Source organism: Wolffia australiana, chromosome 9, assembly GCF_029677425.1.
Source record: "Wolffia australiana isolate 7733 chromosome 9, ASM2967742v1".
Taxonomy (NCBI): Eukaryota; Viridiplantae; Streptophyta; class Magnoliopsida; order Alismatales; family Araceae; genus Wolffia; species Wolffia australiana.
This window is the reverse complement of record NC_135843.1, coordinates 2,548,844-2,570,318: the sequence shown is the minus strand read 5'-3', so window position 1 is coordinate 2,570,318 and position 21,475 is coordinate 2,548,844. Positions and strand designations below refer to the sequence as shown.

The 21,475-nt window shown below is 43.0% G+C and overlaps 3 pseudogenes across 1 annotated transcript; all 3 read left to right on the top strand.

Annotated features, from left to right (window-relative positions):
* The first annotated feature begins 7,535 nt into the window (after nucleotides 1-7,535).
* On the top strand, nucleotides 7,536-10,719 carry LOC144707699 (putative polyamine transporter At3g13620 pseudogene; annotated as a pseudogene). The gene is made up of 2 exons (XR_013582518.1): nucleotides 7,536-8,399; nucleotides 9,980-10,719. The product of XR_013582518.1 is annotated as a putative polyamine transporter At3g13620 pseudogene (transcript).
* On the top strand, nucleotides 10,081-10,719 carry LOC144707700 (putative polyamine transporter At3g13620 pseudogene; annotated as a pseudogene).
* A 6,130-nt stretch (nucleotides 10,720-16,849) lies between these two features.
* Nucleotides 16,850-17,808, top strand: LOC144707888 (putative polyamine transporter At3g13620 pseudogene; annotated as a pseudogene).
* Nucleotides 17,809-21,475: the final 3,667 nt, after the last annotated feature.

The window sequence follows — 21,475 nt, the reverse complement described above, 5'->3', positions numbered from 1 at the left end:
CCAAATCTCATAAAGAAAATAAGTTTATAAGCGAGGAAACACTGTATTATAATATTTGTACTTTACATATGTGGAAAAACTAGTTTCATTCACATCATTATTCACTAAGTTATTGCATGTATTCATGCACTTCATTTATAAACACCACACATGCATTATAATAAATATGATATATCAATGAACATTGAAATATACTTGGAATGTGCAATATGCTCGTAGTTCAAATAGACTTTCATCACTTCCCATCATCAAGTCATGGGGTATAAGGGGAAGTATTCAGATAAGAGGGGGATAATAGAAGGGTGGGCAGATCTATCTAACATGGGTACCTTAATTGGGCGCCCTGTCTTTATACATATTTTAAAAATTTTCTTAAAATCTCTGAAAAGTAGGCTTTAAGGGCATTTATAGCATAATTCTTTAACGTGTATTTTGAGGAATGTTCAAAGTGATGCATACCTGAATATGGGTTGTGATCAAAGCGCAATAGGCCTTGAGTCAAATAGTTGTCTGATTGTATGTGAAGATAGAATAGGAGCCTAAGATATATCAGAATGTTCAATTTTCTATACATAGTATTATGATCTTAAATGCTACAATGTCACTATTTGGGATGATCGTCTACGCTAAAAAAAATCTTAAGGCATAATTGCTCTATATTGGATCAAGTCAAATAGCGACACATGGCGAGGGGGACTTTGATATATGGAGTGCTTTACATTTTTGTTAAATTAAAAGAAAAGTCTTTTAAAATATATAAAATATATTTTTGGAATTGTAAAAGTAATACCTTCCTGAATGTAATGTCCAAAATTCAACAAAATATACGTTGAGTAAAAAATAAATTAGTTCAGAACTAATGTATAAATCCTTAAAATAGCAATAAATCTAAAAAATTAAAAATATCCCTTAGAAATACATTCATTAGTGTAGTATTGATAACATACATAAAATAGATGTATTGAATACATAAACCATGTAAATTGGATGGCCTTAACCTAATAATTTGTGTGTTTGTTAAGACTTCTTTCAATCATGTGACTAGGGACTAATATATTGTAATCAAACATAGTCGTCCATCCGCAAGATGTTATTGTTATCTCAGGTCTACAAAACACACATACAATGGTAACATGAATCAACCTGATTAACCTATAGATGTATAATCATTCATTGAATTCATGCTGAGAAATTCAACAATTTCTTTTGTTGAAGAAGACCTGCCAGATATCCCTAATGTATCCACACTAATGGCCAGATCATAAGCCACAGTTATCATATAAATCGGATCAGATAGTGTTATTCCTTCAGGTAGTTTGATGTTTGTCTTGAGCATCCGCTAAAGAAGAAAAGTTAAAATGCATGTTTTGATACTAATGATTAATGTATTATGGCATCATCATAATTCACTAACTCATTCTATGTATTCATGAAATTCACTATCAGCATCACACGAGAATGAAAGTAACTAATATTTCTTTCAATGGTCTTAACATCCACCTGATATATAATACTAAATTACACATACTCCTAAATTGATATTTCATAACCCCAAAATTACTACTGAAATTATATAATTTTAAATGTGCAGAACACCATGCGTGCACTAGTGGGAGACGAGAGAAAGCATTTCATATATTTGAGAGTTGTAGACTAATATTCACAAATAACATACTAATTTTGACAATAATTTCATGCATTTATTATCATAGAAGTTATCATAAATCTATGTTATTGAGGCGTGATATGATTTATTGCAATTTTAGAATTTATTTTCATTTTTATTGATTTTATGGTATTCTAAAATATTTTCTATCATTCATTTAATGAGTAAACTAATTATTTACGATCCAAAAATATTTATTTAAATTTATGTAAATATGTTAAAAGGGCTTACAGTACTTTTAAAATGATATTCTAATTTATTTTGATTTACTAAAATGTTTTATGGAATTTTTTGAAGTTGGATTTTTTAAAAAAAGATATTTTTATAAGTCATATTAGATAATTCTAAATTACTTGAAATATTTTTAATGAGTTAATAGACTTGTAATGCTCCTATAAAGTCATGCCACCTTGGAAATTCAACATACAATTCCGGGGGACAGAGAAAATTGAATGGCTTACTATGCTCCAAATTGCAGATTATAATAAACATTATGTATTACAAATCATAAAAATTCAATAAATCACAATATTACGTACTCTAGTGGGTACAAATGAAATATCAAAGTATTGAGGCAGTTTGAACCACAAAGTTGAGTGATGAATAAATTGTGTGGACCACGACTGCACCGTCACCTTCTGATTAGGATCCTGCATACATTCCATTGGTCCCTTGCTAGTGAAACACATTATAGGATTAGTATGTACACTTTCCTTGACCTACCTGATAACACATAAGTAATTGGGTTCTTTATGTCAAATATACACATATTTATGAATTAACATAATGAAAACAATACGTACAATGATTACATATTTTCTGATTTATGTGGTTTTAGTGGTATTTTTAAGGATTTTTGCAGCACCATTTTTAAAGATATTAATTTTCTGATTTATAATGTAGTTTTATTGATTTTTACATTATATTTATTATAACATGAATTTTATATATTATTTATTATGAATTCCAAGTCAAAAATGTATTTATTATATTTTTACGACTAAGTATTTAATTTTATAAGGGATAATTACAGAACTTTGATTTCAAGATGTGTGACCACGTCACAATAATTTAAACCATTGTTTTTTTCTCTGTATCTCAGGTACAAGTGGAATTCTTGGATTGTGCAGTTACAGAAGACTACACAATGCGTTGGTGCATTAGTAGCTGAAGTTTATAAATCACAACTTTCAGTAAAAAAACAGGAAGTATCACCATGGATAATGAAGAGAGAGAAAAATGCACGGCTTGGATTACGCCAACTTTAAGGCTTGACATCTGATGATCAGAGGTCAGATTGAGCTGACATGTTTCATGGATGCTTTGTCTTCAACCCCTCTTTCCATCCATAGCATCTGATCCATAAATAGAGGTGGATCCCTGTAAACTTATGTCAAAAGACTAAGCTTTCACATAATGACGATGTTTTACAGCGTCCAATATATTCAGAGTCTATCAGCAAGCAAGTCTAAGTTATATCTGTATAGAGATATACACATTTGATTTTAAAAGAAATGGGCGTGATTATGATTTATAAAAGACACCCATGATTGGTTTGGTATTTACAGGCCATTAATGAACTGATATTTAGGGTATGTGCATGTCATTGTTATTTGGGTTCATCAATAAAAAATATAAACCTTGACTCATAAATAAGTTTTCTAGTTAGTGACGAGCAAGGGCCATCTTATAAGTTAATGATTATTGGGGTAAAGAAACATTTTTGATGCAGGACGGACGTCGTCGATGTCCTACGGCGGGAGCGTGGTCCGTTCGTCCGGATTGGGGACGATCATCGTGGACGGCACGTCCCACTTTCGGTGGGATGTCCCGGAAAGGTCTGGCGCGGGGTCCTCAATTCGTTGGGGCCGAAGGGTGTCTCTATCTTCATGTGGTCGACGCTCCACGGATAGTCGTCGAGGCGCTGGTGGGCCCGATTACCGGTGGACGGGGCGGTTCAGCCAGCCGGATGACGAAGACGGCGGCAAACAGTGCAGTGGTGACGCACGTCGCGGTGTCGGTGCTCTTGACGACGGCGGCGACCTTGAAAGGCAGCGGCAGGCAGCAATGGGGGGCATCAATAGGCGGCGGCAGGAGGCGGCGGGGCGAGCAGCGGCGGCGGCGGCAATAGACGGCGAGCAACATCGGCGGCAGCGTCGAGCGGCAGCAGCATCAAGCGGCGGCGGCGTCGAGCGGCGGTGGCGTCAAGCGGCGGCGGCGAGCAGCGGCCGTAGTGGCGGCGTCGAGCGGCAGCGGCGGCGGCGGCAGCGGCGGCGAGCAGCGGCCGCAGTGGCGGCGTCGAGCGGCAGCGGCGGCGGCGGCGGCGAGCGGCAGCGGCAACGAGCGGCGGCGGCAAGCGGCGAGCGACGGCGGTGGCGGCCGGAGCTGGTGGCGGCGGGTGGAGGTAGCGGCGGCGGCCGAAAGGAATGGCGGCGGCCGGAGGCGGCGGCGGCGGCGGCCGGAGTGGGCCGCGGCTGGGCTGTTGCTTGGGCCGCGGTCCTTGAGGAGCAGGCCTAGAGGGCCAATGGGCTGGTGAAGGCCCAATAAGCTAGCCCACTTAAGCTCCTAGGGCTTACGTGGCAGCCTTGGGAGGCGCACCGACGACCAAAGAAGCGGTGCCTCAGGACGCGGCTAGGGCAGCTAAGTCAGCTGGCGCCTTGGGGCGCGGGAGACGGCGCCTCGGGGCATGGTCTCAGCGGCTGGGCCTGATGGTCCTGGCCGGAAGGTGCCGGTCCAATAGGCCGATTGGCACATTGGGCCAGGCGGCTGAGCCAGGACCCCCGGCGGCACGGCCTAGGCTCGGTAGGGCGGAGCGCCGCGGCTCGAGGCGCGGCAACGCGCGGGCGATGCGGGCGGCGCGTGGGCGGTGCGGCTGGGTGCGACTCGGCCCGTGCGTTGCTGGGCGCGGCGGCACGCCGCGTGGCGGCCTGTGTACGGCGGCGCGGAGCGCGGCCACTCAGGGCGCGGTGGCTCGAGGCGCGGCAGCGCGCGGGCGGCGCGCATGGCGCGCGGGCATCGTAGGGCGCAGGCGCGGGCCGCAGTAGCGCGGTAGCGCACGGCGACGGCGGCGCTCAGGAGGGTGGAGCGGCGCGGCGTGCGCGCGCGCTCGGCCGGAGAGGGGGCCGGCAGCGGCGGCGGAGCCGCCTTCTCAAGGTCTCTCTGACCTCTCTTCTCTTCCAAAAATTTGTTTCTCTCAAAAAGGGAAAATCTACCTTTTCTATTACATAAGGGTTCCTTATATAGGACCCATGAGGAAAATAAGGGGAAAACACTACGTTTAAAAGATGAAAATTTAGCTAAACCTAGGAAAAAAACTGGATATTTGAGGGCTTCGCCATCAATTTTTTAGTGATTACGTAATGAGAAGAGACATGAGTGAACTAAGGATATTATTGTAGGAGATGATGGAGCAGAAATAACCAACTTGTAGAAAAAAACTTGAAAACACCTTCGGGTCAAATATTTTGGAGAGCTGATATATTGCTTTTGGATTTAAGTTTCTTCATCAACAAACAACATTATATGCTAGATATTTTTATTGGTACTGTTACTTTGGCTTGTAAGTCAATTAATACACCAAACGCATACATAATAAAATTGTAGTTGTCAATTAATGAAGGCTAGAAGGCTGAAAGGTTGGAATATCAATGATTTGAAGCACACCTATTTTTTCTGTCACATACATGCCCGGATATCACCTATGTCGTGAATGGTACGAGTCAATTTGTCCACGATCCAAGATCATACCAATTTGATGTCATATTATGTATACTGTAATATCTCAAATGTTGAAGAATGGAGTACTAAATGGGAACCATAACAACTTCAGAGTGTAATGTTTCACTGAATTTTGACTGAGAATGATGTTGAGATGATCGATATCCACCTCAGGATATTGTGTAATTGTTTATGGAAATCATATTTCAAGGAGAAGAAAGAAACAAATTGTTGTCACTCAATCTAGTAATTAAATAGGTTTTAGATCAAAAGCGCTTGGGGTATGTAAAATATTGTGGCTCTGGATGACGTTTTCATAGTTAGATCTAGATAGTGTGTCTCCACTTGATGTAGAGGAGTTCTTCTTCGAAGGCGGAATGCTGTATTGAAGTTATGTGTCAATCATATGATTCCTGAGCCAGTAGAAACCTCTCGGACAAGTTGGTATAGTATTTTTTAGAGTTTTATGGAGAATAACAATTTTTTTAAAATAACTTACTCTTCGTTTAGGTCCTGTTTGACCCTTGGACCTAAACCTGCCCTTTTATCACCATATCCAACTTTTATTCTTTCTCTCAACTTCCTTCTATCTCTCTTTTTTCTATCTATTCTCGCTCTGTCTTTCCTCTCTCTTTCCTCTCTCGACTCTCTTTTCAGTCTCTTACTGCTCTCTCTCTCTACTCACTCTCTTCTCACTCTCTCTCACTTCACTCTCTTCTAGATCTCTCTTCCTCTCTCTCTCTATAAACCTCTTATCTATCTATGCATTTTTTTTCTCTTGTTTATCTCTCTTGTCTCTTTTTGTGTTTCTCTTGTCTCTTATCTATCTCTTCTCTCTCTCATCTATATATTCTGTGTGTGTGTTTCTCTTTGTTGGCGATTTGTCAGCGCCCCCACCGCGGGAATGCGGGAGAAGGGGGGCTTGAATAGTCTACCCCCATTTGAGAGAGGGGGCACGGGAATCGAGGCACCCCCTCTCCCTCTTGTCCTTTGTGAGGAAATGGCCCACTTGGGGGCTCATTTCTCTCTTATTTAAAGGGGTGTTCATACCCCTCGAACCCTAATCCGAGTTTGCAGCCGTCAAGTGCTTTCTTGTTTATTCTTCTTGTCTCTTCCTCTCTTCTCCTCTCCATCTCCGTTGTTTTATCTTCGTCACTCCTTGGTGGTTACTTCCTTGGCTTGGGAGTTGAAGAAAGGAGTTGCTCTACTGCACCACACAAGAAGCCAGTTCCCTGCACCGAGAGCCTTGCATGTTGACGTAAAGAGGTTCCTTTTATCTGTCTATATATGTCAACATTTCAGCCTTGTCGCTCGCGGGGCTGTTTCAAGCCCCAGGAAGATCAGAGCGTGCGCACCGGCACCCGAATCCTGCCACATCCTTTGCCTTATCGCCGGGCTATTTCAGGTCCCAGGTGTCAGATCTCTCTGCTTATCGTGCATCAAGCATCGTGTGCACAAGCGCTCACACTACTAGCACCCCTTATCGTGCATCAAATTGTCTACCCGCGCATTCTACCTCCAGTGATCCTCTTCAGCGTCTCAGCAACCGCCCCAAACTCCCTCGATTGCCCCCCTGAGCACTTCACCCCATCGTGTGCACGTGATCTCAATGCTTTTATAGCAAATTGGTGCGAAATTCTCATTGGCTTTACTCGATACAGTACGTCATAGTCATCGCACTCATTGATCCTGTGTTGTTACTGAAAAGAAATGAACAAGAGGGAGATGGAGAGGTAGAAGGAGGAGGAGAAGATAAGATAGAATAGAGAAAGAGACTCTCTTATTGTATAACTGAAACAGATACATTCGTAGGGTATTTATAGTGTTGTAACACAGGGGTAAATCAGGGAATGAAGCTCATAGGAGAAGTTGTCGATCTGTAACCGTTTTGGCAACCGTTGTGAACTGAGTTTCGTTCACAACGGTTCTTTTTCTATTCAAATACTTATTTTATTTTGTAATTCTTATATTAAATGGGGTATGTGGCTCTCTCCTATTTGTTCATTATTAAGTGTATCCTGATTGGTCACTTTCTACAACGTTTTATACTAAGTGCGGTATGTGGCTGTCTCTCATTTGTTTGTTATTAAGTGTATCCTGATTGGTCGCTTCTATTCTTATTATTATTTATTATTTCAATTGGTTCTATCGATTTATCTAAATTGACTCAGATTGGCTCTGAGCCGTGAAGCCGCCGCCGCCGAGAACGCAAACGAGGGAGAGAAGGAGAGTAGGAAGAATACTCTCTCATTCTTGCCCCTCGTTTTTATAATCTTCTTCGAGGTCTCCGGCGGGGCCTACGGCGCCGAGCCGACTGTCCAAGCGGCGGGGCCTCTGCTGACGATGATTGGCTTTATTGCCTTTCCTTTTATCTGGAGCGTCCCGGAAGCCCTTATCACGGCAGAGTTGGCGACCGCCTTCCCCGGGGACGGCGGCTACGTGAGCTGGGTCATGGCCGCCTTCGGGCCCTTCCCGGGCTTCCTCATGGGTACCTGGAAGTACTTCACCTGCGTCATCAATAACGCCGCCTACCCCGTTCTCTGCGCCGACTACCTCTCCCGCATATCGCGCCGCTTCTCCGGCGGCAGCGCCGTGAGGGACTGCACGATAACGGGCCTCGCCGTGGTGCTCTCCCTCGTCAACTACACCGGCCTGGCCATCGTGGGATGGGGCTCCGTGGCGCTCGGGCTGGCGGCGATGGCGCCCTTCCTCGTCATGGCCGCGGCCGCGCTGCCCAAGATTCGGCCGGAGAGGTGGCTCAGACTCCCGGAGACGAGGATGACGAGGATCGACTGGAGTCTCTACCTCAACACCCTCTTATGGAACCTGAACTACTGGGACAGCGTCAGCACGCTCGCCGGGGAGGTGAAGAACCCCAAGAAGACGCTGCCCAGGGCGCTGTTCTCCGCGGGGCTCCTCATCTGCATCGGCTATCTCGTCCCTTTGCTCGCCGCCACCGGTGCTCTGCAGCTCTCGTAGGACGAGTGGACCGACGGCTTCTTCGCCGACGCTGCCGGTATGCGCTCATCCCTCCTTTTTCTCTCTCTTTTTCTATTGGATATCTCTTTGCTTCCCCTCTCCCTCTCTCTCGCTCGCTCGCTCTCTCTCGCTCGCTCGCTCGCTCTCTCTGCCTCATATTCCATCTCCATTTATTTCTTATATCTCTCTCTCTCTCTACCCGTTTCCCTTTCCCCTCGATCTCTCTCCGTCCCGATGCTTATCTCCCTCTCTTTTCCGCGATCCTTGACTACCTCTCTCTTAACTAATCTCTCGCCCTCTTTTCCTCGACTCTTTCACTTTTTTACATATTTATGTATTTCTCCTTTACTATCGCTGTGTTCTTTTCTCCGTCTTTCTCAGTGTCTATAACTTTCATTCTCTAAATCTCTCTCTATATATCCCTCTCGCCATCTCTGTATCTCTATGCATCTTTCCATCTCTTTACCAGTCTCCCTTGCTCTCCCTCTGCCTCTATCTCTATTTGTTCTTCACTCTAACTCACTTTCTTTATCTTCTCCAAATCCATCCCTCTCTCAATCCATCCACATCTCGAAAATCAAGTTAGTCTTTTCAGTGCGTTTCTTGTTTTGTGCCACAGAAATTTCTCCTCTGTCTGTATATTACATTATTCATATAGTCTGTGTACACCATAGTAGCTGCCGGCCCGAGTATCTCTTTCCTTTGTTTTAGAAATTTCTGAAGCTTTCTAACACGGAATAGAGTAGGTACAGACCAAGTCGATATTTACTCAAGATCCACCTTTCGGAATCTCTATTCCCCCTTTTTAGAAACATTTAATACCCTTCCAACCTCTCAGACAATAGGCGCTTTTTTTAATATCATTAGTTGATACAAGTATAGTCTCGAGTGGGTTGGTCCAACCCTCACTGTCCCAATCTCTGTCTCCCGTTCTCAACCCCTCTCCCACCGTTCTCAACCCCACTGTTATCGTCCAACCCTCACTGTCTCAATCTCTTTCTGTCCCGTTCTCAACCCCTCTCGAGTCTCGATCTCTATCTCTATCGCTCTTAATCTCTCTCCCTTTCTATACTTCTCTATCTCAACCTCTCCCAGTATCTCAGAATCGCATTCCCTCTCTCTTCCTTTCTCAACACCTCTCGATTCTCGACTCTCGATCTCTATCTCTATCTCTCTCAATCTATTTGTCCCTTTCTCAACCCCTCTCGATCTCTATCTCCCTCACTCTCTCTCTGTCTCCCTTTCTCAACATCTCTATCTCAATATTTCCCAATATCTCAATATCTAAATATCTCAATCTCACTCTGCGTTTCTCAGCCTATCTATCTCAACCTCTTTCAGTATCTCTATATCTCAATAACTCAATCTCTCTCTCTCCACATCTCTCAACAACTCAAGCCCTCGCTCTCTCTCCACCGTTGACGCGCTCCCTCTCTCGACGTCTCTCTTTCTCTGCGCCTCTTTGTATCTCTCTCTCAAACTGTCTCTCTCTCACAAAACTTCTGTCCCTCTCTCTCAACATGTGTCTCTCTAAATCTCGGTCTCTCTCCCTCGATTTCAGAACCTTGTGTGTAAGGAAAAGCAAATTTTGACTTGTTCTTGGGGTGGCCCCGGCAGGCATGATCGTGGGCAAATGGCTCAAGGTGTGCGTGGAGGTGGGCGCCGTTCTGTCGGCCATCGGGTTGTAAGAGGCGGCGCTGAGCGGGTGCTCCTTCCAGATGCTCGGCATGGCAGATCTGGTCCTGCTCCCGCGCTTCCTGGCCGTCCGATCGGCGTGGTTCGGCACGCCGTGGCTGGCCATCATCGTGTCGACGGACATCACGCTGGCTTTCACCTTCATGAGCTTCGAAGACATCGTCGCGGCGGCCAACTTCACCTACGCTCTGAGCATGCTGCTGGAGTTCGCGGCCTTCCTCCGGCTGCGGCGGAAGAAGCCGCTGCTGAAGCGCCCTTTCCGAGTGCCCGCCAGCACGCCGTGGCTCGCCGCCATGTGCGCCGTGCCCTCCGCCTTCATCGTGCTCGTGATGCTCATGGGCAGCTGGAGAATGTACGCCGTCAGCGCTGGCATGACCTCGCTCGGTGCCGTTCTCTACTTTGTCTCCAAGGCCCTCAAGGCCAAGAAACGGCTCGCCTACGCCGACCCCCCCTGCACTGACCATTAGTATCTCCCTCCCTCTCCCTCTCTCTTCTATCATCTTTCTCTTCCTTCCCTTCTCTCTCTCTCTCTCTCTCTCTCTCTCCTTCTCTCCTCCCTCTATCTGTATCTATTTACCTGTACCTTTCTCTCTCTTTCTCTGTGGGAAGCCTGAAACCTGATGGGAAGTCGGTGTCATTCTATCTCTTGCTCTATTTCGCTCTATCTATATCTGCCTCAATCCCTCCATCTCTTTACTCCATTTAAATATGTAAATATCACATTTGAGAATGCCAGAGGGCTATTTTTCCGTTACTCTCTCTTTCTCGCTTTGCTGATTTTAACTTCGTTGATTTGAGAATGCCAGACGTAGGTATCCAGGTCTGCCTTTGTGAGTGTCAAAGGTTACCTTGTACGATTTGGATTTCGACTCTTTCTCGGCTTGGAATCTCCCCATTATACTGGTTTACTATGATAGTTCTCTCTCTCGTTTTGGTTCTAGTTTTCTATATGTCGCTAACCCTCTCGTTATTTCTCGCTACCTCTCTATCGCTGTCGTTTTCTATCTATCTCTCTCTCTCTCTCTCTCTGCCTGCCTATCTGTCTCTCTTTCTCTCTGAGAATTCACTAGTACTATATTTTTTATTCTCTCCTTTTCTCACTTCCTTGATTTTAGCGGAGTCCAATGTTGCGTTTATAAGTGTCTTTGAGGTTGTCTAGTACTATTTCGATTCGGTCTCTTTCTCGACTTGAATCTCCTCATCTTGTCTCTATTTCTGTGTCTCGCTGTACCTCTCTCCGTTTCTCACTCTACCTCGCTCTTGCTCTTGCAGTCTATCTCTCTCTCTCACTACCTTTGTCTCGCTCTCCCTTTCTCTCTCTGTCCCTATCTCTTCTGTGGGTCACTCAACCTTTCTCGCTCTAACTCTCTATCTATGTCTCTACCTATCCATCTATCTACTCTATTTTTTATCCATCAAATCTATCTATGTTTGTATCAATCTATATCTATATTTGCCTATGTATATCTGTCTGTCGCATTCACTGTGGGCGAAATGAGATATGTGATGGTGTGACGTCCATTGCTCCGTCTGTTACCCTTGAAGTCGAACCATGCACAAGTATAATCAATGTAGTTGCACACATTTGGCAAAGTATCCCATGTTGTCCATCAGAAGAATTGGCATCATCTCCATGATATTCGAATGACGGGAAGACTGAAACATAGCATTCGTTTTCAAACTTGCAGTAAATTATAATATCTAATAATTTGTTAGACTATTTAATTAATTCGTTGCAAAGAAATTCAGGGTTAATTGTTCCATCTGTTACTGTTGAAGCCGAACCATGCACAACTATAATAAGTTTAGTTGCACTCATTTGGCAAAGTATCCCATGTTGTCCATCAGAAGAACTGGCATCATCTCCATGCTATTTGAAGGACGGGTGGACTAAACATAGCAGTCCAGGCTATTGTTTATGATGCACGGGTATAAAGATATGCCATATTCAAACTTGTCATAAATTATAATATGCAATAACTTGTTTGAATAAATAATTAAGTCAATACAAAGGAATTTGGGGTCAAATAAATGGAATGTGTGACGTGGGAGTTCCTAAAGTGTACTAAAGAAGAAGAAAAAAAAAGTGTACTAAAGAAGTACTAGAAGAGCCCCAAAAGAACATAATCTGATGAGATGTATTAATAATAATATTTACAGCATGCAATCGCCGTATTTGAAATAAGGTATTGCTTTGACATCTTAACCACTTTTAATGTGTCATTCAACTTCACCTGAGTGTTTGTTTTATGGCTTTTATTTGAGTTATGACATACCAATCCCGCCTAGTTTCTATGAATCAAAATCTTTACTTCTATCGTATGCCGGAATCAGACTCATAGCAAAGGAATATATATGATATTAGATAGGAGAGAGCACTAATATGCATCGTGATGTCACACGAGCATGAGACAAAAGTACAACAAACATATGGATAACAGGTCAGAACTCACCTTTCTTATTAAATCCTCGGCCCGACAAAGCCCTTGATTTAATGTCGTTTTAGTCCTCCTAAAATCATTAATTAAAATTAAATTGTATCCAAAAAATGCTAGGCATATCATGTTTGTAATAAGTACATACACACGCTTTGAGTACGCATAGATGCTTTTCACGGTACAAAAAAATTTGAAGTATTTCAGCTACTTTGAGTGAAGGGGCAAGGCGCTCAATTACTTTCCAATTTGTGGCTGCCTACTCACAATTGGATTGCTCGAATTTAGTGTTCTTGAACAGTTGTGATGCATGTGAAAATTTTGAGTCACTCCACATTACTCTGAGACTCCAACATTACCCGTAGTGCTTGCAACTTGGATTGACTTTCTCTATCTTGAGTTAATCTGACCATAAAATAGTGGACGACAATGTTAGAGTGTCAGGGAAGGGTTTAAGAAGATATCATTAGAGATGAAAATGCAGGGAATTTAAATAGTGAACTTAGGGAGGTGATGGTGTGAAGAATGTATGGTAACATTTTGTGTTGTATTCTTTATTAGTGTGTCATATTAATATCAGCTTCTTACGAGAAATAGTTTCAGATTAATATCATATCCCTAATATGCGTATGTCGTGCATAGAATAGAGCTTTTATATTACTACCTGATACTTATTGTGGAGTCCCTGAAAACCCACAATGACTTAAGGATATAAACCTGTTCTCTTTTGAGAAATAGTTCACATAAGTGATACGTTCAAATACGTTCTCTTTTGATATTATTATACCTAAGTGTCAATGAGTTCGATTCATGTCATGATTAAGTGGACCATTGGCTTGACACAAGTAATCATGCGTATCGGCAACCACGTTTCGACTAAGACGTATCAGTCCTGAATCATGGGATTGAACCGTGTCGTAGCTTGGATATATTTAAGAAATACATGAAGGTTATTGATTGGTCAAGATGGCTTCCTCCAAACTTGGTATGAGGAAATTAACTCGATGAAGAAGTTTCTATCAAATCTCTGAATCGGGTAGTAGGGATATTGGAGAGGGTATTCTCCAATGATCCCCATTATGCATCAGTACTAACTGAATGATGGGTTAGAGTTTGATGTAATTTGTTTGTCGTGGACTCAATATGAAAACTAACTCCCTAATTTTGATAAATTTAATGTATTATCTGAAATCAATTAATCTCTTTCTTTCATTATATTTTATTTCTTAGTGTGCAAAAGGAACAACCAGCTCAATTTCATTATCACTCAAGTTAGTCCTGGTAAGGGCCTATACATGCCACGTACGCAAAGTAATTAAGAATTTCAAACAAAGACCAGCATGAAAAATAAGAAATTTCACAAACAAATAATCCTAGGTAAACTAAAATCAATTTTAAATAAATTTTTTAATTGAATTATGAAACGACCACATTTTATGCAAATTTATAACTAGCTGGAAAAATTTAGAGTGAATTTGATCAATCTTATCTTGACGTGCCACGTATCCCCGGCCTGGAAATACGATGAATAAAAATAAGCTACATACATTTAAATTTCCACTTGCCTGTGTGTTTTTACCAGCATCAACCAATCTGCCATCACCAGGTCACCTTCAGTGCATGCAGGGTGGTGCACTTATTGACCAAAAGAAATGACTCATCCAATAACATTTAAGCCATTGGATTCCTTTCTGATGGCTGCAATTCTACCACATGAAACTGCTAACGCAGTTCATTGACTTTTTTGCATAAAATTCACTGCTTTTATTCCCGCACACAAACTAACATCCCCCAAAAGTAATTGGACGTATGCCCCTTTGATTCTATCTCCTCCATATTTCCCAAAAAATATAAAATATAGATATTAATTATAAGAATATTTTTAATTAGATATTTATGTGCGCAATCCACAACCAAGAGCTGTTTTAAGTGTATATTTTATAACGTCTCCCTCTAAATTAAGAAGTTACTTTAAACCCCTTTTTTATAATTATTTACTTTTCTATTTAGAATAAAACCTCTTACTCAAATGAATGCCCAAACAAATAAATAAAATGCTAGAAATATCCTTAAATGTTTTTAATGTATTCCCATATTAGCTAACAGCCAGTTTAATTTTGAAATAAAGTTACAATATTTGAGTAGAATTACTCCTAACTTAAATAAATTTCATATATTCATAAATTGGGAGGAACTTAGGATAAAATCAGAAGTCAATTGGGAAAGCAAGTAAAATGTTATTATTTGATAACAGCCCTCTTTTAAACTCAAAAGTGGAAAAATTGTGCTAGTTTCTTGAATTACACAACAAGCTTACGGCGTTATCAGACAGTACTCTAAATCATTCACGAATTGCGCAAACAAAGGATTATACATATCTGTATCTTGTTGAGCACTACTTTGTGCCTTATTGAGCCCACTATGTAGACTGGCAGCCATAGGCTGGAAATTTAATCTATTTCTTGAGTTAAATAAAACTTGATTTTGTCAAATATGATTGATGGAAACAAGATCTTTAATTGGAGTTGAAGAAGAAGAACAGGTCCAAAAATTCCTTGAGGATATGGATATGTCTTGAGGCCTTGCACATGAATGGCTTGAAGCACTCTCGTAGGGAGAACATCAAGGGTGGAACGAGTTTTTCACAATGTACACTATCTTTCCCATGCATTAGAAGTCAATTTTGAATTGATTTCATCTTCGACTGCAAGCAAAAGGGTTTTTCAATGATTTATCCATGGCCTCAAACCGAAAAACATCAATCTGCTTCATAGGGAGGGAGATCATAAAATATGAGTTCTGCATTCAAAGCAAATATTAATATGATCCCTTTTTATTTTTATAATTATCTTGTCTTCCGTATCTCCGTTTTGTCCTCTGGACGCGACCTCCAGGGTTGAGATTATAAATTCACCTTTTCTCCATTGTAATCGTGAGTATAAGCTGCATGAAAATATGCTTATTTTCACAATGTACAATATCTCTCCCTCTCCCCAAATTTTATCTCCTTCTCTCTCACTCTCTCTCTCTCTCCCTGTCTTACCTCTCTCGTATACCTCTAAATCTCTCCTCATCTCTCTCTCTGTCTTAGTTTGCTCCGTCTCTCCCTATTTTCGCTCATTATCTCTCTCTCTCTCTCGCTTTCTTAGATCTCTCCGTCCCTCCCGCATTTACTCCCTCTATCTATCCCTCCGTCTCTCTCCTATATCTCTCCCTCTCTCCCTATTTTCTCTCTCCTTATATTACACTCTCTTGCATATCTCTCCCTCTCCTTTTATAATCTATCCTCATCTCTCTCTCTTATATATATCTATATATATCTCCCTATTCTCCCGCTTCTCTTCTCTCTCACTCTGGTTCTCTCTCACCTTTGTTAACTGCCCGTCCGGTTCAGATGGTATTCTGACAGTTATACTCGGGACTAACGATCCCGATATCTATGTTGGGGCAACAATTCCGCCTCCGAAAACATGGGCAGCACGTTGAAGAACTCAAGCACGTGCATCAACCTTCACTCTCTGTGTCTCTCTCTACAGTAAAGGAGAAGAAAGAGACTGATCTACCACTATAAATTCATCACCCGGAATCCAAAAATCTAATACCCACGTCCGAAATACCAGAGTTTCTCTTTCACGATGGCTGCCCCCCCCCCTGGTCGACGTGGAACTCGTGGCCGCCGCCGAGAACGCAAACGAGGGAGAGGAGAGCCGGAAGAACATGCTCTCGCTCGTCCCACTGGTATTTCTCAACTTTTTTGAGGTCTCCGGCGGGGCGTACGGCGCCTAGCCGGCCGTCCAAGCCGCCGGGCCTCTGCTGGCGATGATTGGCTTTATTGCCTTTCCTTTCGTATGGAGCGTCCCCAAGGCACTTATCACGGCCGAGTTGGAGACCGCCTTCGCTGGGGACGGCGGCTACGTGAGCTGGGCCATGGCCTTTCTCAACTTCTCTCCCTTTCTCAACTTCTCTCTCTCTCTCTCCCTTTTTCAACTTCTCTATCTCAATATTTCCCAATATCTCAATATCTCAATCTCTCAATCTCTCTCTGCATTTCTCAACCTATCTATCTCAACATCTCTCAATATCTCTATATCTCAATATCTCAATCTCTCTCTCTCCACATCTCTCGACAACTCAAGCCCTCGCTCTCTCTCCACCGTTGACGCGCTCTCTCTCTCGACGTCTCTCTTTCTCTGCGCCTCTTTGTATCTCTCTCTCAAACTGTCTCTCTCTCACAAAACTTCTGTCCCTCTCTCTCAACATGTGTCTCTCTAAATCTCGGTCTCTCTCCCTCGATTTCAGAACCTTGTGTGTAAGGAAAAGCAAATTTTGACTTGTTCTTGGGGTGGCCCCGGCAGGCATGATCGTGGGCAAATGGCTCAAGGTGTGCGTGGAGGTGGGCGCCGTTCTGTCGGCCATCGGGTTGTAAGAGGCGGCGCTGAGCGGGTGCTCCTTCCAGATGCTCGGCATGGCAGATCTGGTCCTGCTCCCGCGCTTCCTGGCCGTCCGATCGGCGTGGTTCGGCACGCCGTGGCTGGCCATCATCGTGTCGACGGACATCACGCTGGCTTTCACCTTCATGAGCTTCGCAGACATCGTCGCGGCGGCCAACTTCACCTACGCTCTGAGCATGCTGCTGGAGTTCGCGGCCTTCCTCTGGCTGCGACAGAAGAAGCCGCTGCTGAAGCGGCCCTTCCGAGTGCCCGCCAGCACGCCGTGGCTCGCCGCCATGTGCAAGGTGCCCTCCGCCTTCATCGTGCTCGTGATGCTCATGGGCAGCTGGAGAATGTACGCCGTCAGCGCTGGCATGACCTCGCGCGGCGCCGTTCTCTACTTTCTCTCCAAGGTCCTCAAGGACAAGAAATGGCTCGCCTACGCCGACCCACCCTGCACTGACCATTAGTATCTCCCTCCCTCTCCCTCTCTCTTCTATCATCTTTCTCTTCCTTCCCTTCTCTCCCTCTCTCTCTCCCTTTCGCGCCTCTATCTCTCTCTATATCTATTTATCTATCTATCTCTTTCTCTCTCTTTCTCTCAGGGAAGGCCGAAACCTGGCGGGAAGTTGGTGTCCCTCTATCTGTGTCTCTATTTCCTCCGATCTATCTCTGCCTCCATCTCTCCATCTCTTTACTCCATTTGAATATGTAAATATTATCTTTGAGAATGCCAGAGTGCTATTTTTCCATTACTCTCTCTTTCTTGCTTGGCTGATTTTAACTTAGCTGATTTGAGAATGCCAGACGTAGGTGTCCATGTCTGCCTTGGTGAGTGTCAGAGGTTACATTGTACGATTTGGATTTGGTATCTTTCTCGGCTTGAAATCTTCCCATTATACGGGTTTACTGTGATAGCTCTCTCTCTCTCTCTCGTTTTGGCTCTATCTTTCTGTCTCTCGCCAGCCCTCTCGCTGTTTCTCGCTACCTCTCTCTCGCTCTTGCTCTCTATCTCTCTGTGTCTCTCTCTCTCTCGCTCTCTCTGAGAGTTGACTACTACTATATTCGTCATTCTCTCCTTTTATCGCTTCCTTGATTTTAACAGAGTCTAATCCCGCGTTTATAAGTGCTTTTGAGGTTGCCTAGTTCTATTTGGATCTGGTCTCTTTCTCCACTTGAAATCTCCTCATCTTGTCTCTATTTCTATCTCTCGCTCTCCCTCACTCTGTTTCTCGCTCTACCGCTCTCTTGCTCTTGGTGTCTATATCTCACGCACTACCTTTGTCTCGCTCTCCCTTTCTCTCTCTGTCCCGATGCCTTCTGTGTGTCACTCAACCTTTCTCGCTTTAACTCTCTATCTATGTCTCTACTATCTATCTATCTACTCTATCTTTCCATCCATCAAATCTATCTATCTTGTATCCATTCATATCTACATCTTCCTATCTATATCTGTCTCTCGTGCTGGTGTTATCTGTCGCATCTGTGGGTGACTTAAGATATGGGATGGTGTGATGTCAATCGCTCCATCTGTTACCGCTGAAGCTGAACCATGTGCAACTTCAATACTTGTAGTTGCACTCATCTGGCAAAATATCCCACGTTGTCCATGAGAAGAATTGGCATCCTCACCATGATATTTAAAGGACGGGTAGACGAAACTTGTTATAAATTACTTAGGTGGCACGAGTATAAAGATATGCCGTTTTCAAACATGTTATAAATTATAGTATCTAATAATTTGTTAGAATAACAAATTAATTCAATACAAAGGAATTCGAGGTCAAAGTAATGGGAAGTGTGATGTGGGAGCTCCAAAAGTGTACCAAATAAGTTCTAGAGGAGGTCGACAAGAAGAACAAGATCTGATGAGATGTATTGGCAGTAATATTCACAGCACGCAACTACCATATTTTAAAGAAGATATTGCTTTGACGTTTTAACCATATTTTATGTGTCATTCAACTTCGACCCAAGTGTTTGTTTTTATGGCTTTTAGTTAAGTTATAAAATACCAATCCCACCTAATTTCTATGAATCAATATCTTAACTTCGATCGTATGCAGGCATTAGACTCATAGCAAAGAAACATATATTATATTTAATAGGAGAGAGCATCAATATGCATCAGGATGTCACAAGAGCATCGGACAAAGCATAAAAACAGATGGATAAATACCAGAACTTAACTTTCTAACCAATTCCTCACCATGACAGAGCCCTTATTTAATCTCAATTTATTCTTCCTCAAATAATTAATTCACATGAAATTATATCCAAAATAGAGCTATGCATATCATGTTATTAATAAGTACATACACATGCTTTGAGTCGGCATAGATGTTTTACATGGTGCAAAAATTTTCAAGCCTGTCAGCTACTTTCAAATAATTGGAAAGGTGTTTAATTACTCCCAAATTTCTGGCTGGCGTCTCACAATTGGATTGCTCGAACTAATTGTTCTTGAACAGCTGGGATGTATGTGAAATTTTTGTCTCACTCCACACTACCCTTACACTCCAATATCACCCCTAGTGCCTGAAACTTGGATTGACTCTGTCTATCTTGAGTCAATCCAACCAAAACATTGTGGGTCACAATGTTGGAGTGTCAGGGTACGGTTGAAAGACATGGTTACAGATTAGAATGAGGGGAGTACAAATTGCAAATATAAGATCATGATGGTATGAAGAATGGAAGGTAACATTTTGTGTTGCCTTCTCTATCAGTGTATCATATTAATATCAGCTTCCTATCAGCAAGAGTTTCAGATTAATATCATATTCCTAATGTGTGGATCTATGTCGTCTTCCCAAACATTAATATATACCTAATATATATATATATATATGAAATTTGAGGTCAGAATAAAATCTTTCGAGAGGACTTTACACATCACTATTAAATACTTCATTGTTCTCTCTGAGAATAATAACAGACACTCAGTGATGTTTGTTTTTTCTTGTACTGATAAAGTCAATTCAACTCTACGATCCAATCCCTGTGGAGATGACCTTTCTCACAACTATAAATTATTCAGTAAGTTTACAAATTATAATTTTTTTTTTGATTGAAGCGAAAATAACAACGACAAAATTACACCCCATTCTCGCCTTTATCATCCTCCCTCTTCCTTATCTACATCACTCTTCTCCTCCCCTTCAGCTTATGCAACCCCGACCCCTCCCGAGTATCTCCTTCTGCCTATCAAGTTCTTTTTGGGTCCTGCATCGTTCACCTTGGGCGAGTATCGCCTTCTTCCTCGCTGATGTTGTCCTCTATTGCACTGATCCTCCTCGTTCTCATTCACAGCTTCTTCGTACTTCCCGGATCGACCTTCATCACTGACGTCAGGACTCATTACGAAGTCTCGCCACAGGAATAGCTGCAGAGAGTTCGCCTCGGTCCGCCCTCGTTCCCTATTATCGCAAAGCTGCATTTATTTGTCGCGCACCGGAAATCCTCATCCCTGCGTCGCTGCCGCTCCTCGGAAGTCTGTCTCCTCTCCTCCACTCATAGCACTTTAATACTTCATTTAATATGCTCGCTGTTGCCAATGCCAGGGGGAATTTCAACTGTCTTGGGTATTATAATAGTGGATAGTGCAATTCGTGAGCATCAATCATGGATATTGACCGAGGAGCTACTCAAGTTGTACATGTCCAATACGACACTGATAGACAGTGCTCTCGTCCTCGAATGACGTTGGGGCTCTCATCATTGCTAAGTTACAATCACTCCACAATTTCTTGATTTGTTTGTGGGAATCTTGGTTGCTTTCTCTTTAACACACACCCGCCCCTTTCGGCGAACGTGTTCCTCATATGGTGGCCTTGCATCAGTTTAATTTAGCTTGATCTTTCGTTTTTTTCCGAGGAATTAAATTTCTACCCGAATGCATCGTTTATATATTCTGAGGAAGAAAATGGTGATCCCAGCGTAATGGCCCAGCTCGCTGGCGCAGCGGCCCCATGCAAACGCCGAGGATGGCGCCGAGGCGGGCATGTCGTCCCATCCAGGTGCAGCGGCCATCCAAGGAGGGCACATTACATCCTCCGCCATGAAGTGTCGCCGCTGCTCCTCCAACAGCAAGTCAAACAGCTTGACTCGTTCTTCTACGTCGGAGTGCGGTTCTTCAGCACGGTGATAGGGTGGTGTGCTCCTCTACCAGCCAGCCATAGAGCTTGTCTCATCTCATTAAAATTGCTCCATGGATAAAATTCTCATCTCAATAAAATTGTGCCACAAAGCCCTCCACCTGCACGGTGGCGTGGTGGTGAAGCTCGTCTCGCCCTTCAGCAGTTAAAAACTATAATGTCATATGTTTGGTTTTTATTTATATTTCTAATAAATGTATCATCCAGAAAATCATTAGTCATTATCAGTTATCCGTTCGCCCTTTCCGTCATCCACAACCTGCCACAAATGATAGATGCCTAATAATGATGACTAAAAGCTCTCTGTTGAGTCATTCATCCGAATCTCTGGACTATGACATATCCCCTTTTTATGAAGCACGGATCACAGAACGCCATCCCTCTTCCGGCTCCTTT